The sequence below is a fragment of the Triticum dicoccoides genome, chromosome 3A (genome assembly GCF_002162155.2).
Source record: "Triticum dicoccoides isolate Atlit2015 ecotype Zavitan chromosome 3A, WEW_v2.0, whole genome shotgun sequence".
Lineage (NCBI taxonomy): Eukaryota > Viridiplantae > Streptophyta > Magnoliopsida > Poales > Poaceae > Triticum > Triticum dicoccoides.
The window spans coordinates 233907600-233916023 of NC_041384.1; the positions used below are offsets into that span (position 1 = coordinate 233907600).

An 8424-nucleotide genomic window follows, 5' to 3' on the forward strand; every position below is an offset into this window, starting at 1 on the left:
TGATAAGGTGACCTATCAAATGGCGACGCGTGGAGTGGCCGAATGGTTATGAGGTGACCAACGAAGTGGCGACGCCATGAGCGTCCGAGTGGTGATAAGGTGACCAACTAAGTGGCGACACGCGGAGCGGCCGATTGATGATGAGGTGACCAACCGAGTGGCGATGCGCGAAGTCGAGTGATGATGAGGTGACCAACCGAGTGGCGACGCGCGGAGCGGCCGAGTGGTGATGAGGTGACCAACCGAGTGGCGACGCGTGGAGCAGCCGAGTGGTGATGAGGTAACCAACGGATAGGCAACGCGCTGGATAGCCGAGTGGTGATGAGGTGACCAAGCAAGTGTCGACGCACAGTTCGGCTGAATGGTGATGAGGTGAACAACCAAATGCGACTCTTGGGACGGCCGAGTGGTGATGAAATGACCAATCGAGTGGTGACGCGTGGGGTGGCCGAGTGTTGATGAGGTGACTATCCGAATGCCGACGCGCGGGGCGGTCGAGTGGTGATAAGGTGACCAACCGAATGCCGGTGCCTGAGGCCCGGCTTTCAGGGGATTCCCCCACTTAAGAATAAAGGGGCATAGACTACGAAAGGGCTACGTTCACTTGATGAACGGTAAAAGGTATTCTATTACATAACAAGAGCATACGAGCGGAATACGATACTATCGAGCTTTCCGAAAGTGTGAGCTGAAATTCAAGGGTAATCGCACCCTTGACTCTATCACAAGCTATTGGAATTGGCTGGAACTTTCTATACCAAAAAGGGATATATAGGGGTTTGTTTTATTGACGCAATAGAGATCTTTCATAGATGGATCCTGATATGATCTTATTGATACGAGAATTAGAATCAAATAAAAGTGTTTTCTGATGCATGCACTCTTTTCTTTAGGTTAATCAGCCCTTACTTGCATTGATTTAAAGGTCCTATTTCCCATTCCTTGCGGACTTGGTAATCTAACAACCCTTCAGGGGAGAGGATTATAGGACACCATAGCTTATCTGCCTTGATTTCCGAAACCAGAACTACTTCGGCCTTCCCTCAACTGATTGACCTAGCCGACCTATAACTTATGCTGTGTATAGATTGACAAATTGCTGGGTCTACCCTCAGGGCGCCCTATAACTTATGCTGGGTGCCAGGGAAGAAAAGAAAGGGAAAGCGGTCTTCTTCAAGCCGAAGGGGAGCCCGGATAATTGAATGAAGGTTGGGACAGAACTCCAAAATAACAGATCCTTTCCTACTAGTTTGCTGTTCCGGTTGGGAAAGCAAGAAATGGGATAATCATTTCCAGTCAATTTCTCCTAGTTTTCCTTCTGGAATTCCAGTCAGAAAATCAATGAAATAGGATTTGGATCAGAAAATCAGGAGAAGAAAAGCAACCGAACCATAGATCCTGCTTTGGCCAACCCTCAATTACCAAGTTCTTACTATCTAACCTAGCTTTTTTCCATCTATCTAACCTTTGTCTATGAAACCTCGAATGCCTCTATACAGTGATGAAAATAGGGTTGTACCTGTAATAACATCTCTTGATACCAGTATTCTAGCTTATGGTTCATGTGGGATTCCTTGCTACTTCCTATAGCTCTTCTTTTGCAGATACATTAGCAACTTTGGCCTCTATGATTTTGATTACCGAGGGACTCCGAGTGGTGATGAGGTGACCAACCGAGTGGCGACGCGCGGGGCGGCCGAGTAGTGATGAGGTGACCAACCAAAAGGCGACGCGCAGGGCGGCCGAGTGATGATGAGGTGACCAACCAAGTAGCGACGCGCGGAGCGGCTGAGTGGTAATGTGATGACCAACCATGACGAAGCGCGAGGCGGCCAAGTGGTGATAAGGTGACCAACCAAGTGATGACGCGTGAAGCGGCCGAGTGGTGATGAGGTGACCAACCAAATGATGACGCCTGGGCGACCGAGTGATGATGACGCATTCAGCAGACTGGCGACGCTCGAGGCGTTCAAATGATGTAAACCTGTCCAACAGGATGACGATGCGCGGGACGTCGAGTGTCGATGCACGCGCGACCAAGTGATCCTAGTTTGGCCAGTTGAGCGACGGTGTGCAGGCGGCCGAGCTATTGCACGTTAGTCATATAAAAAATGCATCCGAATGAATCTGGACGTTTAGTAATTCAAATGAAAAACTCATCTGCCTGTCATCGTGTTATTTGCCTGAATGAAATGTCCGTCCGAGTAAACTGTTGTCGGTGGACGACGACGGGACAAGTGACATTAGTAGCAAATATAGCTACGAATATATTTTCTGCTGGTTCAAAACGTCCCTCCAAGTTAGAGGCTATTTGGTTCACGGCCATCGGTTGCCACGCCAAACGTGTGGCGAGCCACAACCTTCTAGGTGTGCGTTGGGTTTTCTACTGAAGTTTGGCTCGCCACAATTTATACGGGTTTCTGCAGCAGAATTTTTTGCCTAAGGTGCGGCGCTCGTTTTGCTTGCCACAGTTTCTGCGGCGCGCCACACGTGTGGCCAACGCCTAACCTTAGTCATGACAAATTAAGTCCCAAACCAAACAGGTCCTTAGTCTAGTACTTACTAATTCCTTCATCTCATAATATAAGAATATTTTTGACACTAGTGTAGTGTTAAAAACGTTTTTATATTTTAAGACAGGGGGAGTATTAAACAAGCAAACATATTCCCCTGAGGAACGAAAACTCTGCCATCCCAATCCCAAGTACGCATAGCTACAAGAAAAAAAAGTACTCCCTCTGTAAACTAATATAAAAGTGTTTAGATAACTAAAGTAGTGATCTAAACGCAATCACGCCTGTGCCCTTCGTCCAACCTTCCCCAAACCTCGCGTTCTTCCTCTCCCCGTCGAGCGCCGCCGCCGCCCCGTCTACGATCCCAATCCCACAGTCACGACTCGCTGCCCTCCCCTGTTCGCTGCAACTCGCACCTCACCTCAATCGCCACCAGCCTCCCCCTCCAATACATCGCCTAGACCGCCAACGCCCGATGCTCGCCCTCCGCTGGATCGGCGCTGCCCGATGTGTGGTATGCGAGAGTCTGGCTGCAGCTGCGTGGCCATGACACGGCTCACACGGTAGCGCATGGCGTGTATGCAGCAGCTCGCAAACAGCAGCGGGTCGACACGAGTGGCGATGGGCTGTAGAGCTACGGCGATGGCGGTCGTGCAGCATATGGAGCGACTCTAACAGGCAGGCTGCTGAGCGCGAGTAGGGCTCGGTAGAGCGCATAAGTCCAGCACATCGACGAGCGCATCATGGCCGGGCCAGCGGGGCAATGATGTACGCGGAGGTGGTGGTTCATCTATGTGCGTACTTATCCTTACAAGATCAGGGGGATAGGATGTTGTGGTAAACTTCATTGATGCAAATCTAAATTTCCAAAACACGTCAACAAAAATCGTGTGATACAGCATGATGTTCTTCTTCTACGAGTTCATTCTAAGGATTCTTATTTGCGTTCGGTCACAGGATTGTTCTCTCCAGCTGATCGATTTGCACATGGGACAATCGAAGTGTGCCTATGTTTGGCCGCCCCTGGCTGCCCCGTTCACAGATATACAGGTCGAATTCTTCGTTCTTTATTATAGACCGGTTCATGTGCTTTGACTCGTGATCTGGGTTGGCGCATCTATTATTTTCGGTCGCAAATGTACGCTAGCTCATGCCTCTCTTGGGTGATATAATTTTTTGGGGGTTTCTCATAAACTGCAGTGTATGTGTTATGCAGATGAACAAAAACCATTCAGGTTCTTTATCCACCCATCAGGTTCTCTACTATACTGTAGGAGGAAATCCTTTCTTAATTTTTATTGACCCTTCAAGCGGGAGTCTTTTAGAGGCAGCTTTCGTGCTTTTCCCTTTCGTTGGAACTGCATGCAGAGTCTGAGTTCATGGAGTGCCCTTGGCCTTTACAAAGAAGAAGAATAAATGTTTCGTCGTTGATCTTTCTTATGTTCCTAGGTGCATTGTTTTAGGTTATGCCCTCATATGCAGAGATGGAAAATCACACATCTTGCATCCAGCTTTCAATGTGAATAAATTGAATTTTGTTTCGAAGCTTGCCGATGAATCAAGAATTTGTTTGTTGCAAGAAAAAAGAGAGCTGATTTAAGCATCATTGTACTTCAAAACCTACACAGTATTTATTTCTGCATTCATTTGAAGATGAGAATATACTCTGTTCAATATCGAGTGTCGATCCATTGTTTTTCTACAGGTAAGTATTATTTTTTATTTCCTAAAAAGAATTTGAATATCATTTGATCTGTTGTTGACTGAGGATCGGCATCTTCTACAGTATGATTTTATGGTTTCTCCTTTTTTTAGCTTGGTCCTAAAATGTACAGTATGATTCTATGGAGTGCATTATGCCAATGGATTACTGCATTTTTATGTTAGTTTTTAGACTATTTGAATGCAAGGAGTATACAGAATCTCTTTGACAATCTACGGCAAATCATTTTCTGCACAGAAAATTCAGTACATGCTTATATGAATATCTGCAATACAAGAAGCATAATTTGTTCTTATATGTTGGCCTGCCGATGGGTATTTGCAGCCTTGCATGCATGTTTTTAAAATGCTTAATCCAAGCGCCACTTCTGTAGTAAATAAGCTGAACTTTGATTTAAATAACTAAATGTTGGTTTGCTGAAGTTTTCTTGTGACTGAATTATGGAACTTCCATTGTGCAGTTTTTACATATGGTCATGCAGTCATTTTGGCTATTTATGTAACAATACATTGTCCAGTTTGCAAGACATTCTGTCTATAGGTTCTTCTTTACTTATCTTGTGTTTAACAGGTTTGACTGTTGTTCCTCTACTATACAACTTCATCTTTTAGTATCAACCAATACTTCATAGTCAGTACATGGTTCTTCAATACTGTGGTAACAATTGAGGGGAATATTATGATTCTCTAAGCTTTATGTTATCCTACCATACTATCCAATAAAAATGATTCTCTTCTTCAATGCCTGTCTAACCACCTCTGACATTTTATTTGTTGCTCAGCTTGTACTCTTTTCACAGAGAGGTGTCGAGTTGTGATGCAAGGCTTTGCCATATTGTTGGTGAAAAGATGTCGACATCGAAGACTATATACTCGGATCGCATGGCATGTTTAGGAACCATGGCTCTACTACTACTACACATCCACTTGCCATTGTAGTCATCTACTGAAATTTAGTCAAAATCGATATTTGTAAGTTGAAAATTTCTTTTTGGCGGGCTGAAAGGACGGAAGTTGAGTGGGAAGAGATTGTTGTTATTTAAGGCCAATTATTATTGTTGAGTCACTTCCTCTTTCTCTTGCTGGTATGCGGTTATCCATATGATAGCTGGTATTGAAAATGCAACTACCTACCCAAGCTCAGCAAGCATTAACTAATCTTTGTCTTCATAGTTCATTTTCAATCTTCATATTCCAGTATTTATTCAATTATTTAATTTAATGGTCACATTGCAGTACTCCTTGGAACTCTAGCCTGACTTGTAGGTGAGTTAGGAATCTATTTCTAATATCTGGGATGTCCGCTAAGCAACCAAACTTATGCTGGGAGGGGCATTCTTGTTGGCCTTCTATTTGAAGAAGCTCGCCATGTACACCACAGGTCAGAGTGGTTGTTCCCCTACTCCATAGAGCTGTGATACTCAGTGGCGTTGGTTGAGACGATGATGACAGCAAAATAGAAAGATGATTATGAGAAGTTGGACTTGTAAGAGAATAATCATATTACTAACAATAGATGTAGATCTTGAGTTGATTGAAACATTAAATAGTGATTGTAACCGAGTACTTAACATGTTATTCAAGATTCATAGAATAAAAAGGGTACTAATGGTTTGAAACATGAATGCAATACCTTTTCTTTGGTGAAAAAACAACTTTTTGTATGCAACAATTCATTTTAAATATTTCTTGCTGCTATCAGATTATCCTTTTACATACGAATTTTCACATATAATTGTCATGTTAATCTAGACGTGCGTTGCATGTGCACACTTACTAGTACTAACAAGTAAGTCAGCACAACCATGAATTTAACGGCCGGGTGATTGCATATGCATGCATGCACCAATTATGGCGCGGGAGTAGCGGAGCTTTTGACTGCAGTAATTAGGAAACTGACGCTGAAATACTCACCTATTGAGCCATTTAATGAGGCAATTACCTTAGACTAGCCACAATGGAGAGTAACATACACTAATAACATACACGTATCCCTAGACTATGTTACTACCTTCATAGTGGGCAGTAACTTAAGTGTGGTAACATGCAAGGATTCATTTATTAGGTTATAAACTCATATTGCATTGGGACATGTGATGTTACAGTAACTAGCTAAGTTACTACAACTACCTCTCTCCTCATTAACTCATTGCCACATAAGCAAATTTGCTGAGTTGGACTCGATGTTACTGCTGAAGTTACTCCCACTGTGGCGAGTCTTAGCGAAACGGTCAGCCCACGTTCCTCCTTCCTTTTTCCTGCATGTCAATTGATCGAGGAAACAGCCCACGTTATGCATGCACTTACGAGGCATTGATTCCTTGAATCCTGAACAGCCATCGGTTGTGGGTCGAGGATGTTTCATAGGTTGACGCCATAGCGCACCCCCGCCATGGAGACCGTCTCGGCGACCGGCGCCGTAGGAAGGAGCATTGTGCGCCTATGCCGCGTCGGTGTTGCGCCTCCACTCGGCTGTGCCGAGATCGGAGACGACGATGAGGCGAACAACGCTGGTGGCTGTGCGTGACGACGACGCTGGCGGTCGTGCGTGACGATAATGAGGTGGAAAACACCAGTGGCCGCACGTGGGGGCTCAACGACGACATCGCAGACAATGTCCACTCGGCTATGCCGAGGTCGGAGACGATGATGAGGCGGACGGTGTCGACGGCCACGCATGATGACGACGCCGGCGGTCGTGCATGACGACGATGAGGCGGACGGCGCCGGTGGCCATGTGCGGAGGCGCAGTCGGCTCTCAGCTGTGCCGAGGCCGGAGACGACGACGGGGTAGACGACGTCGGTGGCCACGTGTGATGACGAGCGTGACGACGATGAGGCGGACGACGCCGGTTACCGCGTGCGGAGGCACAGTTGGTTTCCCGCTTTCACGTTGTCAATCCATGTATGTGCTTGGAATTTGAATGGGTGGATGTTTCCCTTCTGCTTGCGACCATTCTGCTTGCGATGCTTTGCTCGTCGCGAGGATGAACAGTACAAAACATGTTAAAACATGAAGATGGAACCGAATAGAGGGCACCAGCGGGAATTGATCTGCCGCCAGTGGTTGAAGAAATAACCATCTGCATCATGGCTCGATACACGCCATGCCCCACGGTGGGCGCCAACTGTGTGGGAACGATTCCGACAATGAGAGAGGGGTAGGATAAAGGAGCATGATCTATCGAGATGCATATGGGTGACACGTGGTTTAAGCGAGTTCGGGCCTCTCACGGTGGAGATAACAACCCTACGTCTCGTGCTCCGGAGAGGCTTTCCTTTATCTGTCATGAACACGGAGTTACATGGTATATTTGAGACAGGGAGCGAGGGGAACGGATCCCATGCCAGGTCCTGAGACTAATGGTCAGAGAGAGAGGAAGAAGAAATGAGAGAGGAAAAGACCCCCAAGTCTAGTGGTGGGGGTGGCTTATATAGAGTGCGCCACCCCCTTACCTCCTATGTTACAAAGTGGGGCATGAATGCCATAATGCCAGCTAACTACCAAGCCTTCACTATGAGAATGATGCTTTGACTGCTTTGCTGCCTGCTGGTCTTCGTATACCCGAGTGAGTCGTACGGTTGAGTGGTGAACTGTCATCCGAGTGGATGGTATGCTAATTGTCTGAGTGGATAGTATGCTGCTTGTGCGAGTGGATAGTATGTCTGTATGAAATTTATCTGGACCCACATGTTGTGTGGACCCCATACTTTATGATATTTTGACCCTTCGTGGGCCTGCTGTTATGTGTATCCCCAACAGTGCCCACCAGATCCGGGCCTCGAGAGTTCAGAGTTTACATCCTGAGGCAGGTACGGCTATCCGATGATCGGGAGAGTCCTGTTTGACTCCAGGCTCGCCGAAGACATAGCTGCCTGTGGGTCTCCAAGGAAAAGTTCCATAAAAAGAGAGGGTCCGGTGGGCTTTAGATACCCATCTTCGGAAGAAGTAGTCTGCCTTGGATCTAAGGCCAGGGCAGGGATGATAGTTGGTCCTTGAGCAGTGCCTGATAACGAGTCCGATGAGTTTCCCTCTCGGAACAGAGGAACAATGGTCGAGGTCGTGGACCCTTCGAAGATCAAGTCTCTTCGGACGTCGGCGACGTAATTCAGGCTCCCAAATCTGATTTGATGACCAGGGGCATAGCGGTCGATCTGTTCGAGGTGACCAATCGAATTGGCGCGCAGA

At 46.5% G+C, this 8424-nt stretch overlaps 1 long non-coding RNA gene across 1 annotated transcript; it reads left to right on the top strand.

Moving 5' to 3' along the window:
• The first annotated feature begins 2803 nt into the window (after positions 1 to 2803).
• Positions 2804 to 5312, top strand: LOC119267984. Its single transcript, XR_005132776.1, has 2 exons — positions 2804 to 3350; positions 3471 to 5312. It is a non-coding gene; the product is annotated as an uncharacterized LOC119267984 (long non-coding RNA).
• Positions 5313 to 8424: the final 3112 nt, after the last annotated feature.